Source organism: Nerophis lumbriciformis, linkage group LG16 (genome assembly GCF_033978685.3).
Source record: "Nerophis lumbriciformis linkage group LG16, RoL_Nlum_v2.1, whole genome shotgun sequence".
Lineage (NCBI taxonomy): Eukaryota > Metazoa > Chordata > Actinopteri > Syngnathiformes > Syngnathidae > Nerophis > Nerophis lumbriciformis.
In genome coordinates, this window is record NC_084563.2 from 4,986,490 (window position 1) to 4,998,865 (window position 12,376).

Below are 12,376 nucleotides of genomic sequence, written 5' to 3' on the forward strand. Positions count from 1 at the left end.
GCGGAGTGCTACCCTCACTGGAAACGTGTCCGACTTACTCCCGGCAATGCGGACCAAGCTCTGGCACTGATCGTACAGGGAGCGGACTACCACAATCAGACAGTCCGATACCCCATACTCTCTGAGCACTCCCCACAGGACTTCCCGAGGGACACGGTCGAATGCCTTCTCCAAGTCCACAAAACACATGTAGACTGGTTGGGCAAACTCCCATGCACCCTCAAGGACCCTGCCGAGAGTATAGAGCTGGTCCACAGTTCCACGACCAGGACGAAAAAACCACACTGTTCCTCCTGAATCCGAGGTTGGACTATCCGGCGTAGCCTCCTCTCCAGTACACCTGAATAGACCTTACCGGGAAGGCTGAGGAGTGTGATCCCACGATAGTTAGAACAGTTCAAAGAAAAAGTGCCTGGAGCGGCGTCAGGTTCTGCTCCCTCTCTGCTTTGTAGATCTCGGGTCATGACAAGGTCTTCCTGTGGCTGTCCAATAGATCAGGGGAAACCGACACCTCCACGTCGCATCCCATCGCACACAGTGGAGGTTTACTGATAAGGGCAAAGACAGCTTTTGTCTTCTCGCAGGGCAGCCTGAACTAATAGGAAAACAAGTTGCGTGATAACTTATATACAATTACTCTGACAGGTTTTGAGTTGTATGGTAACACGTGTATCTTGATACCTACGGAATCATCCATCGCAAAGAGATCTCCGAGATCCTCGTTGTGAGGCGACAGGCTTCATTCGTCCTCTGCCTCCAAAACAGAGGAGCAGAATGGAAGCAGCTGCACTCGGGGGGCCCCTGTGGGGGTCGTAGCTAAATGAAACTATCAAATGCCTCCAGACCGAGGACAGATTTCTTAATGTGTGAAAGCCTGACGGTGTTCAAAGATATGTTTTGTCTGCTCTTTTGGATTTTGTTGACGCGAAAAGGCTTTTCTTTCATGGCGCCCAAAGAGGGGATCTGCGGCTTGGCAAGCGAGCGGTTGAAATAACTGTCCAAGTCTTTGGCAAAGTTTGAGGTTTGGATTGTAAAGGGTTAGGAGGTGGCCGAGAGAGGGGGGGGGGGGTCTGCGTGTTGGGGCTTCCGGCTCCAGGCTGAAATCCCAGCACAATTACTCTATTAGCATGCTCAGCTGTGCTTCCGCTTTTCTTAATTCATGCAACTCATCACAAGCGACAAGGCGCATGAGGCCGGCAGAAAAGCGCCCTGTCAGACCTCCATTGAGTCTTCTGACCTCGGTCTTGCCTCACCCGCAGAGTTGGCCGTTTGTTTGAGTTTCAATTATTCTGGTCGCCGCTCCTCGTTTCAGCGCCAGTTTCCTAACGGTTCTCTGTTCCGATTCTTGAATAGACACGGTCATCATAAAAGTCCTTCATCTGCTAATTATTCGTCCTTCTTCCGCACATATTCACAGCTATTTCTTCCGGTTGGATATCAAAACTAACGAGACAAAGCAATTCCTGAAGGAGTTGTTATTAGTGAGAATATACTTATTTTAAGGTATTTTTGGGTTCATTGAGGTTAGCTCATTTTACTTATTTTGGAAAGTCTTGACAAGCCAAATTTTCTTGTTCTATTGGCAGATAATTTTGCTTAGTTCTCACTTAGAACTATATTTCATACACTGACAACCCCCGAGCAAAAATTAACAGGAAGTTTGCAATTCCCCCTTCAAAACAAAAGTTGTGTAAAATCAGTCACCTTTTTTCAAACATACCTCTCTCTGAGCGCATTTGTCGTGTCGGCTTCAAACTAGCACAGGAGAGAGATTGAACCCTTCTGATTAAAAGTTGATGAAAGAGTTTTAATTACTGCTCCGGTTTGGATTTTATGAGCCCTCAAAGTCGGTCCCGTCCATCGCTGCTTGCAGCTTTAATTTTACTTGTTTTGGAAAGTCTTGACAAGTCGAATTTTCTTGTTTTATTGGCAGATAATTTTGCTTAGTTCAAATAAAATACCCCTCATTTTTGTATTTTTTTTTCTTGTTTTTGAACACTGACTTTTTGCAGTGTAGGGACTGAAAGTACTGACAGCCTACAGAACCAGGCCAGACACTACAAAAGTTCTACAGGAGCTTAATTTAATCATGTTTTTCAACATATTGAGCAAAAAGGTCAAAAAAAAAAATTCTACCCAGAAAAGTGCACTTGTTATTAGTGAGAATATACTTATTTTAAGGTATTTTTGGGTTCATTGAGGTTAGCTAATTAGGGCCCGCATGGCCCATTGCATAAGGACTCCCAAAGGGAGTCCTTATTCAATGGGACATAAGGACCTATTGAATTTGTAAGGTTTTATTTATTCTTTATTATTCTTCCGCCGCCACATTAAACTGTAATTTGACCCACTTAACATGCTTCAAAACTCACCATATTTGACCCACACATCAGGACCTGCGAAAATTGCCTTTTTTTTAAAAAACCGAACCACAAAACTCAAAATTGCGCTCTAGCGCCCCCTAGAAAAAAAACAACTAGACTGCCTGTAACTCCCACTAGGAAGGTCGGAGAGACATGAAACAAAAACCTCTATGTAGGTCTGACTTAGACCTACATTTCATAATAGTACATTCTCGGGCTAAAATCAACAGGAAGTTGGCAATTCCCCCTTCAAGACAAAAAAGTACTAAAAACAGTTACTTTTGCCTCTTTGAGCTGTAATTTGACCCCCTTAACATGCTTCAAAACTCACCAAACGCACACATCAGGACTGGCAAACATTGCGATCTAAAAAAAAAACCTAACCCCAAATCTCAAAATTGCGCTCTAGCGCAATTTTGAATAAAACGCAGAAAAAACTGCTCCTCGGAAGAAAAAAAATGACAAAACTGCCTGTAACTCCCACTGGGAAGGTCGGAGAGACATGAAACAAAAACCTCTATGTAGGTCTAACTTAGACCTACATTTCATAAACTGACAACCCCCAACAAAAATCAACAGGAAGTTTGCTATTCCCCCTTCAAAACAACATTTTTGTAAAAACCGGTCACCTTCCTTCAAAAACTATCTCCTCTGAGCGCGTTTGTCGTTTCGGCTTCAAACTAGCACAGGAGAGAGATTGAACCCTTCTAATTGAAAGTTGGCGAAAGAGTTTTAATAACTGCTCCGGTTTTGATTTTATGACCCTTCAAAGAGCCGCTGCGCTGATGCTGCTGTTTTTTCTAGAAGGCTGCTTAAAAGCAGGAAGCACCAGCGTGCCCACACAATGCAGACAAGGTAGGTACACTAAACAAAAGTATTGGGACAATTCGGACTAAAAGTAGACAAAAGTATTGGGACACTTATGATGAAAACTGAACAAAAGTATTGGGACACTTAGGACTACCACTGGACACACGTATGGGGACACCTACACTGGACAAAAGTATTGGGACACTTAGGACTACAACTTGCCAAAATTATTGGGACACTTGGGACTAAAACTGGACAAAAGTATTGGGACACTTAGGACTAGCACCTGCCAAATACGCGGGCCCGACCAATGCTGCTTGCAGCTTTAATTTTACTTGTTTTGGAAAGTCTTGACAAGCTGAATTTTCTTGTTCTATTGGCAGATAATTTTGCTTAGTTCAAGTAAAATACCCCTCATTTTTGTATTTTTTCTTGTTTTTGAACACTGATTTTTTGCAGTGTATAGAGCGCACCGGTTTATAAGCCCCACCCACTAAATTTAGATATATATGTTATGAAATTAGTTATTTATTGATACACCTGTGGCCGCACTGCAAAAACTGAAATCTAAGTAAGATGAAATATGTCAAATAAGGGTGATATTTGCTTATTTTCTGTCTGATAAGATCATTCTTCTCACTAAGCAGATTTTATGTTAGAGTGTTTTACTTGTTTTAAGGGTTTTGGTCCTAAATGATCTCAGATATTACAGCTTGAAACTAGAATATCAAGTGTTGCAAAGCTGTGTCATCAACACTCACAAGTATAAAACTACTTTTTTAAAGTAATAATTTCTTATTTCAAGTATGAAATAAAAAATATATTTATGAATATTTTTCAACATATTGAGCAAAAAGGTCTCTTTTTTTTCTACCAAGAAAAGTGCACTTGTTATTAGTGAGAATATACTTATTTTAATGTATGTTTGGGTTCATTGAGGTTGGCTAATTTTACTTGTTTTGGAAAGTCTTGACAAGCCAAATTTTCTTGTTCTATTGGCAGATAATTTTGCTTAGTTCAAGTAAAATACCCCTCATTTTTGTATTTTTTTTTTTTTCTTGTTTTTGAACACTGACTTTTTGCAGAAATGATTACTTTAAAAAAAGTAGTTTTATACTTTGCAACAGTTGATATTCTAGTTTCAAGCATGTTTTACTCAATATAGGTCATCACATCTGTAATATCTTACTGAGATCATTTAGGAGCAAAACCCTTAAAACAAGTAAAACACTCTAACATAAAATCTGCTTAGTGAGAAGAATGATCTTATCAGACAGAAAATAAGCAAATATCACCTTTATTTGAGATATTTAATCTTACTTAGATTTCACTTTTTGCAGCATATTATTATGTCAAGATAATGGCACTAGTGTTTACTTATTTAAGAATATTTTTCAACATATTGAGCAAAAAGGTCTCTTTTTTTTTCTACCAAGAAAAGTGCACTTGTTATTAGTGAGAATATACTTATTTTAAGGTATTTTTGGGTTCATTGAGGTTAGCTAATTTTACTTGTTTTAGAAAGTCTTGACAAGCCGAATGTTCTTGTTCTATTGGCAGATAATTTTGCTTAGTTCAAGTAAAATACCCCTCATTTTTGTATTATTTTTTTCTTGTTTTTGAACACTGACTTTTTGCAGTGTAGGGACTGAAAGTACTGACAGCCTACAGAACCAGGCCAGACACTACAAAAGTTCTACAGGAGCTTAATTTAATCATGTTTTTCAACATATTGAGCAAAAAGGTCAAAAAAAAAAAATTCTACCAAGAAAAGTGCACTTGTTATTAGTGAGAATATACTTATTTTAAGCTATTTTTGGGTTCATTGAGGTTAGCTCATTTTACTTGTTTTGGAAAGTCTTGACAAGCCAAATTTTCTTGTTCTATTGGCAGATAATTTTGCTTAGTTCAAGTAAAATACCCCTAATTTTTGTATTTTTTCTTGTTTTTGAACACTGATTTTTTGCAGTGTATAGAGCGCACCGGTATATAAGCCCCACCCACTAAATTTAGATATATATGTTATGAAATTAGTTATTTATTGATACACCTGTGGCCGCACTGCAAAAAGTGAAATCTAAGTAAGATGAAATATGTCAAATAAGGGTGATATTTGCTTATTTTCTGTCTGATAAGATCATTCTTCTCACTAAGCAGATTTTATGTTAGAGTGTTTTACTTGTTTTAAGGGTTTTGGTCCTAAATGATCTCAGATATTACAGCTTGAAACTAGAATATCAAGTGTTGCAAAACTGTGTCATCAACACTCACAAGTATAAAACTACTTTGTCAAAGTAATAATTTCTTATTTCAAGCATAAAATAAAAAATATATTTATGAATATTTTTCAACATATTGAGCAAAAAGGTCTCTTTTTTTTCTACCAATAAAAGTGCACTTGTTATTAGTGAGAATATACTTATTTTAAGGTATTTTTGGGTTCATTGAGGTTAGCTAATTTTACTTGTTTTGGAAAGTCTTGACAAGCCAAATTTTCTTGTTCTATTGGCAGATAATTTTGCTTAGTTCAGGTAAAATACCCCTCATTTTTTATTTAATTAGGGCCCGCATGGCCCATTGCATAAGGACTCCCACAGGGAGTCCTTATGCAATGGGACATAAGGACCTATTGAATTTGTAAGGTTTTATTCTTTCTTTATTATTATTCTTCCGCCGCCTCTTTGAGCACTAATTTGACCCACTTAACATGCTTCAAAACTCACCATATTTGACCCACACATCAGGACCTGCGAAAATTGTCTTTTAATAAAAAAACCGAACCCCAAAACTCAAAATTGCGCTCTAGCGCCCCCTAGGGGGAAAAAAACTAGACTGCCTGTAACTCCCACTAGGAAGGTCAGAGAGACATGAAACAAAAACCTCTATGTAGGTTTGACTTCGACCTAGTTTTCATAATTGTATATCCTCGGGCAAAAATCAACAGGAAGTTGGCAATTCCCCCTTCAAGACAAAAAAGTACTAAAAACAGTCACTTTTGCCTTTTTGAGCTGTAATTTGACCCTCTTAACATGCTTCAAAACTCACCAAACTGAACGCACACATCAGGATTGGCAAAAATTGTGATCTAATAAAAAAACCTAACCCCAAATTTAAAAATTGCGCTCTAGAGCAATTTTTGAATAAAACGGAGAAAAAACTGCTCCTCGGAAGAAAAAAAATGACAAAACTGCCTGTAACTCCCACTGGGAAGGTCGGAGAGACATGAAACAAAATCCTCTCCGTAGGTCTCACTTAGACCTACATTTCATAAATTGACAACCCCCAGCAAAAATCTACAAGAAGCTTGGTATTCCCCCTTCAACACAACATTTTTGTAAAAACCGGTCACCTTTCTTCAAACATTATCTCCTCTGAGCGTGTCTGTTGTTTCGGCTTCAAACTAACACAGGAGAGAGATTGAACCCTTTTGATTAAAAGTTATCGAAAGAGTTTTAATACCGGCTCCGGTTTTGATTTTATGAGCCTTCAAAGAGCCGCTGCGCTGATGCTGCTGTTTTTTCAAGAAGGCTGCTTAAAATCAGGAAGCACCAGCGTGCCCACACAATGCAGACAAGGTAGGTAGACTAAACAAAAGTATTGGGAGAATTCGGACTAAAAGTAGACAAAAGTATTGGGACACTTATGATGAAAACTGAACAAAAGTATTGGGACACTTAGGACTAGCACCTGCCAAATATGCGGGCCCGACCAATGCTGCTTGCAGCTTTAATTTTTTCTTGTTTTTGAACACTGACTTTTTGCAGTGTGGACAACACTGCAAAAACTGAAATCTAAGTAAAATGAAATATCTCAAATAAGGGTGATATTTGCTTATTTTCTGTCTGATAAGATCATTCTTCTCACTGAGCAGATTTTATGTTAGAGTGTTTTACTTGTTTTAAGGGTTTTGGTCCTAAATGATCTCAGATATTACAGCTTGAAACTAGAATATCAAGTGTTGCAAAGCTGTGTCATCAACACTCACAAGTATAAAACTACTTTGTCAAAGTAATAATTTCTTATTTCAAGCATGAAATAAAAAATATATTTATGAATATTTTTCAACATATTGAGCAAAAAGGTCAAATTTTATTTTTTCTACCAAAAAAAGTGCACTTGTTATTAGTGAGAATATACTTATTTTAAGCTATTTTTGGGTTCATTGAGGTTAGCTAATTTTACTTGTTTTGGAAAGTCTTGACAAGCCAAATTTTCTTGTTCTATTGGCAGATAATTTTGCTTAGTTCATGTAAAATACCCCTCATTTTTGTATTTTTTTTCCTCTTGTTTTTGCAGAAATGATTACTTTAAAAAAGTAGTTTTATACTTTGCAACATTTGATATTCTAGTTTCAAGCATGTTTTACTCAATATAGGTCATCACATCTCAGCAACAAGCTGTAATATCTTACTGAGATCATTTAGGAGCAAAACCCTTAAAACAAGTAAAACACTCTAACATAAAATCTGCTTAGTGAGAAGAATGATCTTATCAGACAGAAAATAAGCAAATATCACCCTTATTTGACATATTTCATCTTACTTAGATTTCACTTTTTGCAGCATATCATTATGTCAAGATAATGGCACCAGTGTTTACTTATTTAAGAATATTTTTCAACATATTGAGCAAAAAGGTCAAATTGTATTTTTTCTACCAAAAAAGTGCACTTGTTATTAGTGAGAATATACTTATTTTAAGCTATTTTTGGGTTCATTGAGGTTAGCTAATTTTACTTGTTTTGGAAAGTCTTGACAAGCCAAATTTTCTTGTTCTATTGGCAGATAATTTTGCTTAGTTCAGGTAAAATACCCCTCATTTTTTATTTAATTAGGGCCCGCATGGCCCATTGCATAAGGACTCCCACAGGGAGTCCTTATGCAATGGGACATAAGGACCTATTGAATTTGTAAGGTTTTATTCTTTCTTTATTATTATTCTTCCGCCGCCTCTTTGAGCACTAATTTGACCCACTTAACATGCTTCAAAACTCACCATATTTGACCCACACATCAGGACCTGCGAAAATTGTCTTTTAATAAAAAAAACGAACCCCAAAACTCAAAATTGCCCTCTAGCGCCCCCTAGGAAAAAAAAAAAAATAGACTGCCTGTAACTCCCACTAGGAAGGTCAGAGAGACATGAAACAAAAACCTCTATGTAGGTTTGACTTCGACCTAGTTTTCATAATTGTATATCCTCGGGCAAAAATCAACAGGAAGTTGGCAATTCCCCCTTCAAGACAAAAAAGTACTAAAAACAGTCACTTTTGCCTTTTTGAGCTGTAATTTGACCCCCTTAACATGCTTCAAAACTCACCAAACTGAACGCACACATCAGGACTGGCAAAAATTGTGATCTAATAAAAAAACCTAACCCTAAATTTAAAAATTGCGCTCTAGAGCAATTTTTGAATAAAACGGAGAAAAAACTGCTCCTCGGAAGAAAAAAATGACAAAACTGCCTGTAACTCCCACTGGGAAGGTCGGAGAGACATGAAACAAAATCCTCTCCGTAGGTCTCACTTAGACCTACATTTCATAAATTGACAACCCCCAGCAAAAACCTACAAGAAGCTTGCTATTCCCCCTTCAACACAACATTTTTGTAAAAACCGGTCACCTTTCTTCAAACATTATCTCCTCTGAGCGTGTTTGTTGTTTCGGCTTCAAACTAACACAGGAGAGAGATTGAACCCTTTTGATTAAACATTATGGAAAGAGTTGTAATACCGGCTCCGGTTTTGATTTTATGACCCTTCAAAGAGCCGCTGCGCTGATGCTGCTGTTTTTTCAAGAAGGCTGCTTAAAATCAGGAAGCACCAGCGTGCCCACACAATGCAGACAAGGTAGGTAGACTAAACAAAAGTATTGGGAGAATTCGGACTAAAAGTAGACAAAAGTATTGGGACACTTATGATGAAAACTGAACAAAAGTATTGGGACACTTAGGACTAGCACCTGCCAAATATGCGGGCCCGACCAATGCTGCTTGCAGCTTTAATTTTTTCTTGTTTTTCAACACTGACTTTTTGCAGTGTGGACAACACTGCAAAAACTGAAATCTAAGTAAAATGAAATATCTCAAATAAGGGTGATATTTGCTTATTTCTGTCTGATAAGATCATTCTTCTCACTAAGCAGATTTTATGTTAGAGTGTTTTACTTGTTTTAAGGGTTTTGGTCCTAAATGATCTCAGATATTACAGCTTGAAACTAGAATATCAAGTGTTGCAAAACTGTGTCATCAACACTCACAAGTATAAAACTACTTTGTCAAAGTAATAATTTCTTATTTCAAGCATGAAATAAAAAATATATTTATGAATATTTTTCAACATATTGAGCAAAAAGGTCTCTTTTTTTTCTACCAATAAAAGTGCACTTGTTATTAGTGAGAATATACTTATTTTAAGCTATTTTTGGGTTCATTGAGGTTGGCTAATTTTACTTGTTTTGGAAAGTCTTGACAAGCCAAATTGTTCTTGTTCTATTGGCAGATAATTTTGCTTAGTTCAAGTAAAATACCCCTCATTTTTGTATTTTTTCTTGTTTTTGAACACTGATTTTTTGCAGTGTATAGAGCGCACCGGTATATAAGCCCCACCCACTAAATTTAGATATATATGTTATGAAATTAGTTATTTATTGATACACCTGTGGCCGCACTGCAAAAAGTGAAATCTAAGTAAGATGAAATATGTCAAATAAGGGTGATATTTGCTTATTTTCTGTCTGATAAGATCATTCTTCTCACTGAGCAGATTTTATGTTAGAGTGTTTTACTTGTTTTAAGGGTTTTGGTCCTAAATGATCTCAGATATTACAGCTTGAAACTAGAATATCAAGTGTTGCAAAACTGTGTCATCAACACTCACAAGTATAAAACTACTTTGTCAAAGTAATAATTTCTTATTTCAAGCATGAAATAAAAAATATATTTATGAATATTTTTCAACATATTGAGCAAAAAGGTCTCTTTTTTTTCTACCAATAAAAGTGCACTTGTTATTAGTGAGAATATACTTATTTTAAGGTATTTTTGGGTTCATTGAGGTTAGCTAATTTCACTTGTTTTGGAAAGTCTTGACAAGCCAAATTTTCTTGTTCTATTGGCAGATAATTTTGCTTAGTTCAAGTAAAATACCCCTCATTTTTGTATTTTTTTTTCTTGTTTTTGAACACTGACTTTTTGCATCATGACTTTTTTTTCATACTTGAAATAAGAAATGATGACTTAAAAAAAGTAGTTTTATACTTGTGAGTGTTGATGACACAACATTTGATATTCTAGTTTCAAGCATGTTTTACTCAATATAGGTCATCACATCTGTAATATCTTACTGAGATCATTTAGGACCAAAACACTTAAAACAAGTAAAACACTCGAACATACAAATCTGCTTAGTGAGAAGAATGATCTTATCAAACAGAAAATAAGCAAATATCACCCTTATTTGAGATATTTCATCTTTCTTAGATTTCCCTTTTTGCAGTGTACACTGCAAAAAGTCAGTGTTCAAAAACAAGAAGAAAAAAAAATTACAAAAATTAGGGGTATTTTATTTGAACTAAGCAAAATTATCTGCCAATAAAACAAGAAAATTCGGCTTGTCAAGACTTTCCAAAACAAGTCAAATTAAAGCTGCAAGCGGCGATGGACGGGACCGACTTTGAGGGCTCATAAAATCCAAACCGGAGCAGTAATTAAAACTCTTTCATCAACTTTTAATCAGAAGGGTTCAATCTCTCTCCTGTGCTAGTTTGAAGCCGACACGACAAACGCCCTCAGAGGAGATAGTGTTTGAAAAAAGGTGACTTTTGTTTTGAAGGGGGAATTGCAAACTTCCTGTTGATTTTTGCTCGGAGTTGTCAGTGTATGAAATATAGGTATAAGTGAGACCTACATAGAGGTTTTTGTTTCATGTCTCTACGACATTCCTACGGGGAGTTACAGGCAGTTTTGTCTGTGTTTTCTTCCTAAGGGGCGCTAGAGTGCAATTTTGAGTTTTGGGGTTTGGTTTTTTTGATTAGATCGCAATTTTCGCCAGTTTTGATGTGTGTCCAATTTGGTGAGTTTTGAAGCATGTTAAGGGGGTCAAATTACAGCTCAAAGAGGCGGCGGTATAATAATAAAACGCTAGAAATACAATAGGGTCCTCTGTCCCAAAGGGACTCGGTCCCTAATTAGCTAACCTCAATGAACCCAAAAATACCTTAAAATAAGTATATTCTCACTAATAACAAGTGCACTTTTCTTGGTAGAAAAATAATAGACCTATATAGGTCATAACATCTCAGTAACAAGCTGTAATATCTTACTGAGATCATTTAGGACCAAAAAACACTTAAAACAAGTAAAACACTCTAACATAAAATCTTATGTATGGCCGTGCAAGTCCCGGGATGCCCAAAATGTCCATAACACACCCAGCAAAGTCCCACGGGAAGGCGGGGAGAAAAGTGAGAAAAGTCAGTAAAATGTTAAAAAATCACACCCGGGTTCGAGTCTTAAGACTTGTGGCACTCCATGTGGGACTGGAACCTGGGTAGGTATTTTGAAAATTTTTGGGACTTTTGTCGACTTTTCCAACTTTTATCCCCTCCTGGGATGGGTGTGTTATGGACATTTTGGGCATCCCGGGACTTGTGCTGCGGGACTTGTGGGACTGGAACCTGGGTAGGTATTTTGAACATTTTTGGGGACTTTTGACAACTCTTCTCACTTTTCTCCCCCACTTCCCGTGGGACTTTGCCGGGTGCGTTTTGGACATTTTTTTGCATCCTGGGACTCGTGAGACTGGAACCCGGGGAGGTATTTTGAACATTTTTGGGGACTTTTGACAACTTTTCTCACTTTTCTCCCCCACTTCCCGTGGGACTTTGCCGGGTGCGTTTTGGACATTTTTTGCATCCCGGGACTCATGAGACTGGAACCCGGGGAGGTATTTTGGACACAATTGGGACTTTTGACCATTTTGGCCGCCTTTCCCCCTCTTTTTCACCGCCTTCCTGTGCACTGTTGCTGGGTGTGTTTTGGACATTTGGACATAAATAGTTTCAAGCATGTTTTACTCAATATAGGTCATCAAATCTCAGCAACAAGCTGTAATATCTTACTGAGATCATTTAGGACCAAAACACTTAAAACAAGTAAAACACTCTAACATAAAATCTTATGTATGGCCGTGCAAGTCCCAGGAT